General features: G+C 50.4%; 1 protein-coding gene across 1 annotated transcript in view; it reads left to right on the forward strand.

Moving 5' to 3' along the window:
- ITPKB (inositol-trisphosphate 3-kinase B) overlaps nucleotides 1-14667 on the forward strand; it is a 99009-nt gene that overhangs the window by 40676 nt on the left and 43666 nt on the right. The gene's annotated exons all lie outside the window — the stretch shown is intronic.

The following is a 14667-nucleotide window of genomic DNA, read 5'->3' on the forward strand; positions in this document are numbered from 1 at the left end:
GGACCAAAATGGCTGCTTTGTTCCCTGACCAGCCACGCTCTCTTAGTCCGGCCTGAGGTGGCTGGTCAGGGATCTGAGCTGAGCAAAGTGCCCAGAGAAGACGAAAGCCATATACGTGGGAGCCAGATGTTGAGATTGTGTTGTCTGATGGTTGGTGCTTGTCAGGAAAAGAGGAAAAGGAGAAATGAGATAGAGTTCACACTGGCAAAAATACTTACACAAAGCAGTGTTGTTTCTTTAAAATTTGTATTATTGATTTGAGAGAGAGAGAGGGGGAGAAAAACATTCATTTGTTGTTCCACTTATTTATGCATTTATTAGTTGATTCTTGTATGTGCCCTGACTGTGAATTGAACCCACAACCTTGGTGTATTGGAACGACACTCCAACCAACTGAGCTATCCGGCCAAGGCAAAGCAGTGTTTGTTGGAGAGTTTTGTTTTGTTTTTCCCCTTCCTTATTCCATCCCTCCCTTCTCTTCCCCCCCCCCCCCCCTTCCTTCTTTCCAAGTTGGCATGTTTCTCATACCTGGATATTTATATTATATTTTGGGTAATTCTACATTTGAAGGATTAAGCTTTTGAACTTGAACTTGAACAACAGGCTCCCTCCAGCCGGGAGGTGGTTTCATGTGCCTTTTCTATGGTGAGTGGCTCAGAAGTAGCCAGCATGCTTATTGCCCAGACCCCAGGCTCTCTGAGGGGGATGTAGGATTTGGAGGCCAAGTTCAGCTCAGCAGCTCTGAGCTAGTGGGGTGAGGACCCGTGCTGGTTGATGTTGAGGGTTCCAGGGCTGCAGAACAGGAGTCTTTCTTTAGAAGCTTACCCCTTGAAAAATGATCTCCACTTTCCTATTTATTTAAAGAGGCTTTTGAACATGTGTTTACAAAATATTTTCCCGCCGTTTCATGTGACTTGGGATATAGCAGCTGGGATGCTGTTCTTTTTACCCAAATGGAAAGTTGGGCTGGGCTGGGAAAACTTGAAGAAGTTAAAAAGCCAGGCAAGCCGGATTTTTTTAAAAAGTCATTCTGAGAGGCAGCCCTAGTGTAATGGAAAGAGCACAGACTTTGGAGTCAGAGGACTTAGAGTTGAATTCTAGCTCTGTTCCTTGGGCATATTGCGGAATGTCTTATCCCTTATAAAACTTGACAATTACAAGGCTATGGAGGCTCCATGAAAAAATAAAGGTAAAGCACCTTGTACCTAGGAGGCCCTTGATACATACTGATTTCCTCCCAGGCCTGTTATCCTTGTCTTCCCAGGACTATTATTTTTCGCCACTTGCCATCAATCAGTAGGTCATCCATTTGGGCTTCAGCAGGTACCTGGGGACCCAGCATAGAGAGTACTCTGGACTCTGTGTGGGCTCTGGGCAGGCTGGGGGCCCACTGGAAACTGCCTTCAGGATCAGGGCTGATGCAATCTAGTGCTGCTCCCACAGCTCCTCCGTGTTTGTTTTTGGTTTGGGGTCATTAAAGTTGAACCCATCAAGTACCACACGCAGTGGGGAGAAATGGAGGCAGCGTAAACGGAACCTGTTAGGAAGCAGGGCACACCGCTGTGGAGATGGCATAACGGACAGCTTGGCATCACAGCCTTATTATGTATCGGGGAAAGGTGAAATTGGGCAGAGGACAGTTTCCTTGAAGACATTAGTCTTAGGATTAGCAGGCCCCTTTCATAGTTCTTCCACTAAAACTATTTGCTCTGCTCTATACTGGGCCATGTGCATTAGCCAAAATACTATTTTGCAAATTGGGGTGGGGTGGGGTGGTATCTGCTAATTCTAGGTCCTCCCCTTCTTGCTGTTGATTCAGACTCAGGCTCAGGCATTCATATACATTTGGGGGATTTTCTGGGGATTTTAGAATGCCTGCGTGCGCACGCACGTGTGTGTGTGTATGTGTGTTGTGTGTCTCCCCCCCTCCCCAGCCATGCTTGGCCACTGCCTGCCTTCTGCTGCTGTATCTGAAGCCTTATGCTCTGAGGTTGGGAAGAGAACAGAAGAAACTGATCTTACAGACGTGTCTGAAGTTAGTTTGAAGAAGAGAATATGCATCCTTACTCCCAAAGAGAATAAAGTTGGTTTTTAAAATTTGTGATAAAATATACCATCTTAACCATTTTTAAATGTATAGTTCAGGGCATTAAGTACATTCACACTGTTATGTAACCATCACCACCATCCATCTCTAGAACTTTTTCACCTTCCCAACTGAAAGTCCCATTAAACACGAACTCCCCACTCTTCCCTCCCCCATCCCCTGGCAGCCACCATTCAACTTTCTGTACTAGGTACCTCCTATAAGTGCATCGGGTAGGATCTATCCATTTGCGACTGGGTTATATTAGAATAGTGCCTTCAAGATGCATCCATGTTGTGGCATGTGTCAGACTTTCCTTTTTAAGGCTGAATAATATCTATTGTATGGATACAGCACATTTTGTTCATTCATCCATCGGTGAACACTTGGGTTGCTTCGTACTGTAGGAAACTATTTTTGACATGTCGAGACGAAGGCCCGCTTCCTCTGCTCCCTGGTGAGGTGGACAAGTTGAAGAGACAGTATTCTCCGTAGGAGTGAGTGAGATACGTGCCAATGTGTCTGAGTGTCCATCTGTCTGTCTGAGTTTATGTAAAGAGTGTATAAAAGTCCTGTTTTATATCTAGAGAAACTCTCCCCGCCCACCTGGCTTGTCAAATCCTTGATGAAACGGTAAACAGGAGGCCTGTGTGAGGCCGGTACTGACGTGAGAACAGACAGGTGGCAAGCTCCTCCCCCAGGTCCTGGACAACCCAGACAGTTTCATTGCTCCTCCCAGCCTCTCCTCCCAGCCTCTCCTTGTGCCTCCTGAACTGGGATGGCCGGTTTACTGCAGGCACCTGCGGTGGAGGGGGTGGAGGGAGGTTCAGCCTGGCAGCGCTGGGCCAGAACCGGTCCTGTAATTTCCTATCTGTGTGACATTGGCCAAGTCACAACTTCTCTTAATGTCAGCCTGTGTATTTAAGGGGATTTGTGCATGCGTATGTGAGTATTAAACATAATATATCAAAAACTGTTAGCCCAGCCAGTGTGGCTCAGTGGTTGAGCATTGACCCATGCACCAAGAGGTCGCTGGTTTGATTCCCGGTCAGGGTACATGCCCAGGTTGTGGGCCCGATCCCCAGTGGGGGGCATGCAGGAGGTAGCCAGTCGATGTTCTCTCTCATCGATGTTTCTCTCTCTCCCTCTCCCTTCCTCTCTCTCTAAAATCAATGAAGAAAAAAAATTTAAAAAAATAATTTATTCATTCAGTACCTGACTTTTGGTATGCATTTAAAAAAAAGTCTGTCTTCCCCTTTTCTTCCCTTCTGCATCAGATAGTGAACACCTTGCCAGGAGAGACTTTACTTAATGTTATACTTATATGGCTCCGAGAGCCTAGACTGTTCTCGACACGGTAGCGGCTGCCATTTGTAGGCATGTTGACATTTTGCTGGACACCACATGTGAAACAAAGGCTAGTCGACAACAGATTTTCTCCAGAACGACCTGAGCAAACACAGCATGGGAATGAATGCAGGGCTCCTCCGCGGACCGCTCTGAGGACAGAATCATATTTGGATGGGGACATTCTAGCTGTTTGAAAAACAAAAAACCTAATACTGGCCTCATTACATTTTTGGTCATTGCCTCCTCGTCTGTGTGTGGAAGGCTTTTAAACAATTATTAGTTGTAACTTTAAAAATAGGCCAGTTGTCAGATGGGTTGGCAAGAAACATATCCCACTGGCTTTAGGAATTTTCATGAAGCACGATGTCTCTCCTTGGAGAGAGTTGTTTTGATCGAGTCGCCGAATATCCTGAGGAGGAGGTCAGAGAACTAACTCAGTCCCAAGCTGATGGCGTGAAATCCAGATGTCAGTGAGGTGGAGAGGACTTGTGTGTTGGGGAGAAACTGAATGGTTGGTGAAGGGAACAAAGTTCAAATCATTCTCTCTGGAACCCACCCCTTCCCCCACCCAAGAGCATCTGTCTTTGGTTTGACCAGCGAATCATAGCAGCCTCCATGAGTAGTTTGTGGCTCAGGCAGAGAGAAGGTATTGTTGGTGGGGTTCCAAATGCGGGGTGAAAGGCAGAGGAGAAAGTTCTAGCGTCCAGCTGGACTGGGCGGGCTACTCCAGCACACGGAAGGTTGCCACAGCTCTGTGGTCCTGGCAGCCCTGAGCACCTGCTTACCGTGACGGGCTCCTGCTGCTGTGGAGGTTGCTTCGGCCACCAAGACCCCCTTTCCTCTCTTCTGCATGTGGCCCTTGGTGTTATCTAATGTCAAATATAGTAGAATGGGGGTGCCTCTTCTCTTTGTCTCAGGGGATCCCCAAACAGATGGGACCATCCTCGAAGAGCCTGGGGGCGGGGGTCATATTCTGGGTCTATAGGAGCAGCTCTGTGAAGCATATCACCTGTCACATATGGGGCTGTAACTAAAAAGGAGGCACTCTTCTTCTCTGGGACCCCAAGAGTTGCAAGCATCATTTTCACAATAATGTCCCTTACCTCATCTGTTATTTCAGAGGGACTCAAATTGTTGCTTAGCCCTGTCAGAAGGGTTAAGACTATCAGAAGGGCTAAGCCCAGGGTTTGTCCTTGCCTTGGACTTGGGCCAGACTTGGTGTTGCCTTCCACTTAGGTCTGTTTATTCTAAGGAAAACTTAGGCAGACCGAGAGCTTTCTCCTGTCTCTTATTAAAAATAGGAAAGGAAAGAAAGGGTTGTTGCAGAAACTCCCGCAGCTGGTCCTGGCAGATTCCTGGTTCGTGGGAGCAGCTCTTTCCTGTCCCGAATGCCTGGGGGAGTTGGTGAGTTCCTTGGGGAGGTGCAGGGATGGTATCTTTGCACCCTGGTCTTTGTTGTCTTGGGCAGAGGGCCGCACATAAGTGGCCCTTCAAAGTGAGGAGTGATTTTGGTGTTGCCCAGGCTCAAGGACCTGCTGTCACTGGCTTGTGTGTGGCCCTGTTTGTGTGCTCCAGGCAGGATCACGGGAAGGGGGGTGGGAGACACCATGTCTCCAGGTGAGTGGAGCTGGTGGGACTTGATTTCAAGGACCTCCTCCGTTTTGCTGGCTTCAGGTTGGCAAGATCAGAGGTGGGTTTTGTCTCAGAGCTCACCCGCGGTCCTCTGCTGTGGGCGGCACCAGTGGGCCCGTGGAGAAAGGTGTTCCCAGGACAAAAGGCAGTGTGTTCCAGGCTAACCCCTGAGCTGGAGAACAGAGACCAGGGAGCTGAGTGTCCCGTGGGCCCACGGCAGATGGCACATAAGACCCAGGTCCTGTTGGTCCCTTTTTAGGCCCACTGTTGGTGGCTCAGCGTGGACAGTCGTGAGATTTCTATCTGCCTCCAAGGATGGGAGCCACAGACTCATGATGCTGAAAGATCTCTCTTCACAAATAATTTGCGGTTCTGTATGTCCTGGTTAAATATTTGGCAGCATTCGGCCCTGTTTCTGCCTCCTCTTCTTGACGAGTCTCCAGCTCCACTCTTATTTCAGCCAAGTGTAAGTGGTGCTATAAGAAGATGCCCCTTTTAGGGATTCCTTTTTGCACACTGACTACAAGACTGGACACCCAAGGCGGCAAATGACTTGTGCCACATCAGTGAGGCGGGAATTGGTCCAAGTTTCAATACTGCCTGGAGGCCCAGCTGCGCCAGGGGCTTTTGCTGTCGCACTTCTGTCTGCTGTTGCACACTGTCCCAGCCAGCGGAGCGGTGACTCTTCCTTTTCCTCTGTGCCCTTCTGCACTTCACGCTCTGCTCCAGCCCTCTCGTCCTGGAAGAGCCTGGGGTCGTATTCTGGGTCTACAGGAGCAGCTCTATGAAGCACAGCACCTGTCACATATGGGGCTGCAACTAAAACTCGAAGCAGCCCTGGCCAGTTTGGCTCGGCGGTTAGAGTGTCGGTCTGTGGTCCAGAGAGTCCCGGGTTCGGTTCCGCTAAGGGAACCTCGGTTGCAGTTTGTCCCTGGCCCTGGTTGGGTCTTGTGGGAGACAGCCACCCAATGTGTCCTTTCACGTCGATGTTTCTCTCTCTCTCCCTCCCACTCTATCTGAATAAGAAATGGAAAAATGTCCTCGGGTGAGGATAAAAAAAGAAAAATCGAAGCAGCTACCTGTAGCCCCCAGGGCATGGTAGAAAGTTCACACCTACCACGCAGGAGGACTGGGCCCACACCCAAGCCCTTTGGGATATCTTTTTCCAACTTCGTGCAGAGCCACATACTCCATTTCCAGAAACTATCTTGGTAGACAAGAGGCACGCGGTCAGAATGGAGGTTGCGCTGGCTGGTTGCCTGTTGTGTTGTCTGTGCTGGGGCAGAGGGCACGTCACCACGGGCGGGAGAGGTTCCAGCCACAGAGGATCGGGGAGGCAGGAGCTCCGTGTCCCCCCCTGAGCTTAAGGACGCTCGAATGGACTGATCCTTCTGAATTCTTCCCATTTCCCCAAAGCCGCAGGTGCATCCTCATCTCTGGCCTGTGAAATACTCGAAGGGACCCGAGTCCTGTCATGGTATTTCTGTGAACCCAGGGGAGTTTTCCTACTTTCTTGGCTAATTAACCACAACCTTCTTTAATCAATACCAGACATGCCAGAAACGAAATCCGGCGCCCTGGGTGCCTGGGGAACGGAGATGTTCCTCAGCCAGCCGGAGCCTCGCTTGTTGATTCAAGGTCAGGCGCTTCTGTGGCCTGCCCCTGCCACCCACCCCGGTGACCCCCTTACAGCAGACAGAACCTAGTGGGGAGCCTGCTGGCCCGTGTGGCTTTCTCTTGGGTTCCCCTGAAGTTCCCTGTGAGCACGTGGGCCTGTCTGCCACCCTGGCCAGCGGCTTGCCCTGTTCATCGGAGGGGGGTCTTCGCCCTCCCCTACTCTTCACCATGGTCTGCACCCGTCGTCAGCTTCGGGGTTGCTCCCCGTGCATCTGTCAGGGGAAGCTGCTGGTCAGACCTGGCTCTCAGAGGCAAGCTCTTCATGTCCCCAGAACTAGAGCCTCGTGGCCAAGAATGGGGATCTTCTTGTGATTTTGTGTGTTTAGACTTTTCATTAGTGCTAAACACTGAACTAAACACGTGTTACGTGCTAAACATTCCAGCCAAGCGAGACCCAGTGTCTGCCCTGGATGGTGGAGCTGAAGGTGGAGCAGATCACAGAGATGTGCAATCATCCCAGAGCCAGGCATGCAGGGACAGGGCGGTGGCACAGCCAGGCAGGGATGGCTTCTGCCCCGGGGTGTGCTGGGAAGCCCCAGGTGAGAGTTATCTCTGTGCAGGTTTCCCAGAATCAGGACAGTCAGCCAGTCTTCACTGCTGAGTTGGACTTCAGCGGCTGGACAGGGAGGGAAGTAAGATTCCAAGTTGAAAGATCCAATGGCCAAGGGACCGGAGAGATTGTGGCGGGACCGGGAAATGGTGAGTGGGCTGGTGTCGCCAGGACTTGGGGCAGGGGTGGGGAAGAGCTGGAGTCTGTGTGCCGGGTGTCCTGACTGCTAAGCTCAGGCGTGAGCTGAATTTTGAAGTGCCACACTTTCAGGAAGTTAAAATACCCTGTGGGGGACAAGAGGACTTGTCGAGTTTTTAAAGTGGCATCAATAAACCTAGGCATACAGAGGTAACTCTGATAACAAGGATTCGGTTTGCCTCTCTTACCATGTTTTTCCCATTGAAGGACTGTTTCCTTCCTGGTGCGTGGAAGGCTACCTCCTTCATTCCCCACCTTGGTTTCAGTGTCTGCTCGGGCTTTAAGAGGGACACAGAATCCTGTAGTTTTTCCTGGCCCCATTTTACTGTCCCTGTGCAGGACTTATGAGTCAGCCCGATGCTGAATTCCATATTGTGCTGCCCCAGGAATGTGGACCCATGGGCATGCCTGGTGGGGGTTAGGGTGCTCTGATGGACAAAACAGCACCGTGGCCTTGGTGCCTTTGGACTCTGAGCCCATCTGTGTGCTGTCAGGGAAGTCACTGGGCCCTCTGTGCCTGTGTTTTCTTATCAGTTAGAAACAGTCTTATGCCCTGGCCAGTTTGGCTCAGCGGTTGAACATCAGCCTGCAGACCAGAGAGTCCTGGGTTCGGTTCCCACTAGGGGCACGTACCACAAAAAAAAAAATCAGTCTTATTAGTCAGATGTGAATGACTGCCTACCTCTGGAGTCTCCACGAAGAGCAAATGAAACACTGTACGAGAATGTCAGTCTGACAGCATGAGGCCTGAGAACCTCACGTGCATTGATCTGTACCCCTGCAGCTGGCCTTCCCGAGGGCTGCTGCACCGGGCTCCTCACTGTGGAAAGGACTTTCTGCCTGAGGGGGCCTTAGAGATCCCGGTCTGGGACAAGAATGACTTTGGGTTTGTATGGACTGTACCTATGAGTGTCCTTACCTGGTTTTAAAAAAAAGCGCTACCTTGCCCTGGCCGGCTTGGCTCAGCGGTCTAACCGCTCTAAGCGTCTGGTCAAAGGCATGTATCTCGGTTGCGGTTTGGTCCCCAGCTCTGGTCGGGGTCTTGTGGAAGGCAACCAGTCAATGAGTCTCTCTCACGTCAATGTCTGTCTGTCTGTCTGTCTGTCTGTCTGTCTCTCTCTCTCTCTTTCTCCCTTTCCCTACCCCTCCTCCCTCCCTCCCACTCTATCTGAAAATTTAAAAAATATATATATCCTCGGTTGAGGATTTAAAAAATAATAATAATAAATTTAAAAAGCGCTACCTTGTGTCCTCCCCTCCACATGTAGCATTCCATACAGGCTTTTGAAAGATGGTGGGGGTCTACAGGCTGGCTGCCCCCTTCTTCTGGAAGCCTTTTGCCAGGCAGCCCGGCCGGACAGTGCCTGGTAAGACGCACAAGAGTGTCTCCTGGCGTGTGTCCTTTGGGGTGATCCTGCATTCGCTTCCACACTCCCTCCTGCGATACTGTGCTGGCTGCAGTTCGTTCCCTTGGTTTTGTTCCTAATGGCCCCAACATCAGCGCTTCATGCCAAGGGTAAGAGAATTCTCAGTTGGTGAGAACTGGGTTCTGTAAAGGGGCTATTTTTCTATTAGTTCAAGTTCATTTACTCTTTATGTTGGAAATTTCCCCAAGACCCAGAAAGCCAGATGGTGCGTCGAGATGCGGCATGCCTCTGGTGTTAGCAGGGTATCCGTGCCTTCTTTGGCTGGAAGTTAGCACTTCCCACTTTGGACCAGCAACTTAAAACTCTCTTTGAAAAATGCCTTGTGCTACCCTCATTTCTTTAGTTTTTTAAAGATGAAATTTAGTAAGATGAAAGCTTATGGTCCAGGGCACAGACCTTGTAAGGAACTTGGTGGTCGGGTTTTTGAGTTCTTCACCCTGACCTTGGGCAGCTGGCTTTGCCATTTCTCAAATGAGAATATGAGAGACGCACAGAGAAGAGGAAATGGTGTGTTGTCCAAACCAGTTTTAGGTTTGAGACCCAAACCAGCCACCTCTCCACTCCATGCCCCCCATTTCACAGTTGGCTTACAGGGGGCTGGGTGACATACCATGGTGGAGAGAAATGGGTTCTAGTACACAGACATGGATTTAGGTCCGGCTTCTGCCTCTGATGAGTTCTGTGACCTTGAGCAAGTCATGGGACCTGCAGAGCTTCTGTTTTCTTAGTGGTGAATCCGGGTAGTTTCTGCCATCACCTGCCTCGGGGCTGTTTCGAGTGTCATAGAAAACAATGTATGTGAAAGAGCTCCATCAGCTCTGATGTTAAAGGAGAGAGGAGGCAAATGAGAAATAATTACATTGAAAGTAGGTTCTTTGATGCTGGGCTGCTCTTTTATGCTGAACTCCCCCATCTCCTCTGCCTTGGGACACTGTCATAGATTCCCAAGGTCTGTCTCTTCTACCCAGGTTTACACATGTTTGTACAGAACAGGTGACAGATTCCAGAACTGGCTACCCCTCTAGGTCCTGGCTCCCCTCGGAGCATCATAGCTTAACGTAAGAGGGAGAGAGTAGGTGTGGATCCTTGGGTGGACAGACCTGTCTTGGGCAGAGCTGCTTGGGGTGACACAATCCAGGGTGACACAATCCAGTCTGATTACTACCCATCTTGGGAGGTAGAGTTGTGGCCAAATGCATTTGGACTCTCCCTCTAAATATACACCTCCTCCTGGGGCTGGACTTGGAAGTGGCAAAGCCTGGAGGTGGGGAAGGAGAGCTGGAGGTGTCCTGGAGGCTGGGGCTGCTGCCCCGCCCGTCTCCCACACCACGGTGAGCTTCATTAGTTTCCACAGCTCCTCCCAAGGAGGAATGAATCTCACTCTCCCAAACAGTTCCCTCTGAAGGGACTGTCGGCCCACAGCATACCTTCTCTTCAGACCTCCCACAAGTTCATCCAGGTGCTGTTTGTTAGCAGTCATAGGTGTCATCCACTGAAGACGCATGTCAGGCAATGTCCTGGTACAGCTGGTTCTTAGAACAGCCCGATGAGGGAAGTATTATCAACATCTCCATTTTACAGATGAGGAAACTAAGGCGCAGAAGCATCAAGCGGCTTGGCCTGTGTCACAGAGTAGGCAAAGGGCTGGAGCTAGGATTCAACTTTGTTTGCTTGGCTCCAAAACCTTTGCTCCACCTTGCCACCCCACCTCTCTCTGCCGATCAGCAGAAGCCCCTTTGGGCTTTACCTGTTCTCCAGAACCCTGACTAGCTTGCTGAACATACTTGTTTTTCTAGCTCTCTAGTATAACCAAACACCAACCCGGTGGTTCTCACCTAGGCTGCAGGTTAGAAATGTGGGAGGTCTAGCCAATCCTTGTACCAGACTGCAGTCCAAACCCAGTCGGAACCCCTGGGACTTGCACCTACCTGGGCAACAATGGTGAAGCGCCCAGGTGACGCTGATGGGAAGCCACACTCACCCACTTGGCCTTCAGCTGGTGGTGCTCCTTGGAGTTAAGGAGGTGAGATGGTGGCAGCCCCCTGGGATCCTTCAGGAAGCCAAGAAATTCTCCAGCCAGACCTTCAGGTGGCCCACCTCCATGGCTGCTACACTGTTTCTAGATACCTCTGTGACTGACTATTTAATGGTGTCATTCGGCCTAAAGCTTATAAGCAGCACCTGAACTCCCAGCTGGGCTTCTCAGAGATAGATGCTGGAATACTGGCATTTGTTTTCAAGAGGGAGGCGGGATATTGTCAGGAGAGTTGTGTCTGCAGGGTTGCCAGACAGATGTGTAGCACCTGCATTTGCTCCCTTCTTCAGTGCTCAGGTTGGGCGTTTAAATGTCGCAGGTGGGGAACGATAAAGCACAGATCCAGCTCTGCACAAGGCAGAACTATGAAAACTGGGTTTTAAAATCAAAGACTACTATTTTTTTTTATCCTCACCTGAGGACATTTTTTGCATTTATCTTGAGATAGAGCGGGAGGGAGGAAGAGAGAGAGAGAAACATCAACGTGAGAGAGACACATCGAGTGGTTGCCACCCACACGACCCCAACCGGTGCCGGGGACAAACTACAACTGAGGCACGTGCCCTTAGCGGGAACCGAACCCGGGACTCTCTGGTCCCCGGGCCGATGTCCTAACTACTGCGCCAAACTGGCCAGGGCTAAAAGACTACTAATTTTTAAATCAAATCTTTTACCTTGAATAGGTGTTCCTTTGTTGTCCCAGGCAACCGCAGGAAGGCAGTCTGACATCTGCCAGGCCTGGGTTGGACCTGGACACTGGATTTATCAAAGTTGCAACACTCACAACTCTGTGTTCTTGCCAGGGTGCCTGTGAAGACTAAAGAGAATGGATCCAACCTCTCGCGTAGTGCCAGGCAGCATGTGCACCGAACACATGAATCCTCTTCCCGTCCGTCCCTGCTGCATTGTAATGATGGAGATGTCTTCTGTCCGCAGCAGTAAACTTGCTAGTCAGCCCAATGGTGACTGGAGTAAGACACCTCAGGGACGGAAGGCTGGTGTTATCCGTAGGCTGGAAAGAAAGGACCCATGTAGTTTCTCTCTGGGGACCTGCAGCAGCCCCCTGGGCTAAGGAGTACCCCATCTTAGATCTTCTCCCTAGACCACTGCATCTGACATGATACGAGGAGGTGGACGATTACATTTCTGACCAAGGGGCTCAGCTGAGAGACCACCGGGGTGACAGGAATAGTTTCACCACCTCTCATAGGCACTGTCAGGGGCGGTGACTTCACCTCCTGGGCTGACATTTCCCACTTGGGGTTTTTTCTTAGCAGTTTAAAGGAACAGACCCCCTTGGCTTAATGACAATGGTGTGTGTGTGTTGGGGGTGGGGTGAGGTCTTGCATCCACTCAGAATGGGTGGCATATCTTCCCTCTCTGTTTATCCCAGGGACAGACTAGCTCTCTTGTGCCCAGTGGGCTTCAAGGCAGGAGGACAGCATGAATCCTTCTGGTGAGAGAAGGCATTTAAAATGTCTCTTGGAGAACATTCCCCTGCTCAGTTTCCTCAATCTGATTTTCCTTTGGCTTGAGCTGCACCCCAATTTAGCTGCTCCTGTTCTCGGAGAAGTCCTTGTCATGAGAGGACTTCAGCAAATGTCCTTGCTGTCCCCTTTTTCTTCCTCCCCAAACTGTGAGATGTTGCTTTCCTTTTCAATAAGAATCGCCTGTAACTTAATGCAGTTCATCAATGGTAAGTCACCTGCCCAGGAACTGCTTCATCAGATGTTCCTGGCCCGGGACCCTAACACGTTCAGCACTGATCTCCTCAGGGGAAGAGTTTCTGTTCCTCCTGCCCGCGCCCAGCTGCCCGCCAGCTTTCCTACCGCACCTCTCTGCTGAGAACCTGGACGCTGCCCTTCAAATCTTAAGAGCATATGCATTAAATTTCCAGAAGCCGGGCGCTCTTTGGAGGTCATGCTGATTTGGGCCATTGTGTGTGTGTTGAGGGGGGTGTCCCGTGCTCAGCCCCACCCACCCGTGCGCAGCCCTGTGCCTTGTCTGGAAAAGGCCAGAGGTGGTGGTGCTCTCGTGGCCGGGAGGCTCCTACCACCGTTCGCCCAGCTCCGAGCCGGCCTGAGGCTGCCCAGGAGCTGCCCGCAGGCTCGCAGCCGTCCGTGTCCGTCCGTGTCCCGTCCGTGTCCCGCCTGTGTTAGACTAGGAGGTGGCTGGTCTCCGTAAGCTGGGCAGAGGCGCAGAAGCAGGGCAGAGGTTTCCATATGGGTTGTAAAATGAGGTTCTTGGGGCTTTTTGCATTTCTCTTTCTCCCCTCCCTGTGTGGCTGAGTTAACTCCCCTCTGGTTTCTCCCGGCTTGGGGGGGGGGCAGTTAACACTGGAGAAAAGAGGGATTTCAGGAGTTAGATCCTTAACCCTCTCCCCAGGAAAATATAGTTTAAAACATTAACTTTTACACTTATTTAAAATATGTTATGCATCCGTTGTAGATAAATCAATCTAGAAAACTATAAAGAAATGAAAATCACCTATACTCACCCGTTGGACCTTTTTTTTTTTTGGTAAGCATTTTTAAAAATTGCTTTCATACTGTCAAAATGCTATTTAATTATATTCCTTTGGGTTACTCTGATAAAGAAGAAAATTTCCATTCTCTTATCTGCCTTCTCCCTTAAAAACCACTTCAAGAGGGAAGTGGAATATTAACGCAGGTCAGTCCCCACAATTCAGCTTTTTTTGAGACTATCCCAAGACCACGGAATTTCAGAGTCGGGTATTATTTTTGAATTTGTGTGGTTAATCCTTCCGTTTTGTGGACTGAGACTCAAAAGTGGCATGACTTGCTAGGGGTTGCCTAATTAGTCCAAGACCTGACACCAGAAGAACCCAGGCAGGGAGCCTGGGAATCAGCTCCTCCCCAAACTCCGGGAGCACCGACTGTGACTGCTTGCTAGCAGGTTGGAAGCTTAAAACCAAGTCAGGGAGGGGAGGGGGGGACATTGGAAAGGGACAATTTTCTTTGGAATTTTGGTACATTCTGATTTCTTTTTACAAATTGAAACAAAGTGACCTTTTCTAGAACTCTTAAGTAGGTGCTGTCCCCATTGGAAGAAAATACCAGCAAAGAGATGTATCAGAGGCAGAGGGTTCTGTCCTGGAGAGGCACCCAGTTCTTTGGGACACGTGGGCCAGTCCTGAAGAAGCTGGCCCCATGAATCCCGTAGCCCGAGTCCTGACAGCTCTGCGTGTTCCCTGCGTGTCAACCACCAGTCTCTCTTCCTCTGTCACTAGCCATTCTGCTGGGCCTTTCCCCGGGGATGCCCCTCTTTCTGGCACTCCAGTCTGTGCCCGCCCTGTTTTACATGCCGCGAGTGTTCACTGACACCCCTGTGTCACTTCCTGGGAAGCATCACTCATCACACAGGAAACCTCCTTCCTTTGAGCAGCTAGAAAAGTCTGTCGTGAACATGGTCGGTGGTTGTCAACACCGTGTAAGAACCTGATCAAAGCCTCAGCCCACTCTGACTCTCTGACTGGGACTAACAATGATTATAAAAATGAACACCGAGAGAAGGTTTGATGCCCTCTCATTGTATCGCAAGCTCATTTTGTAGGTCAGGGAATGGATGGGGCACAGACAAACTTGCCTGCTGTCACGTAGCTGATAGATGGCAGAGCCAGAATTCACACACAGCCCAGCTCCAGAGCCCACCGTTCTAACCACTAGGCCAGACGAGTTGGTTTCCTGCCAGG

Source organism: Molossus molossus, unplaced genomic scaffold, assembly GCF_014108415.1.
Source record: "Molossus molossus isolate mMolMol1 unplaced genomic scaffold, mMolMol1.p scaffold_m16_p_23, whole genome shotgun sequence".
In the NCBI taxonomy this organism is placed as follows: Eukaryota; Metazoa; Chordata; class Mammalia; order Chiroptera; family Molossidae; genus Molossus; species Molossus molossus.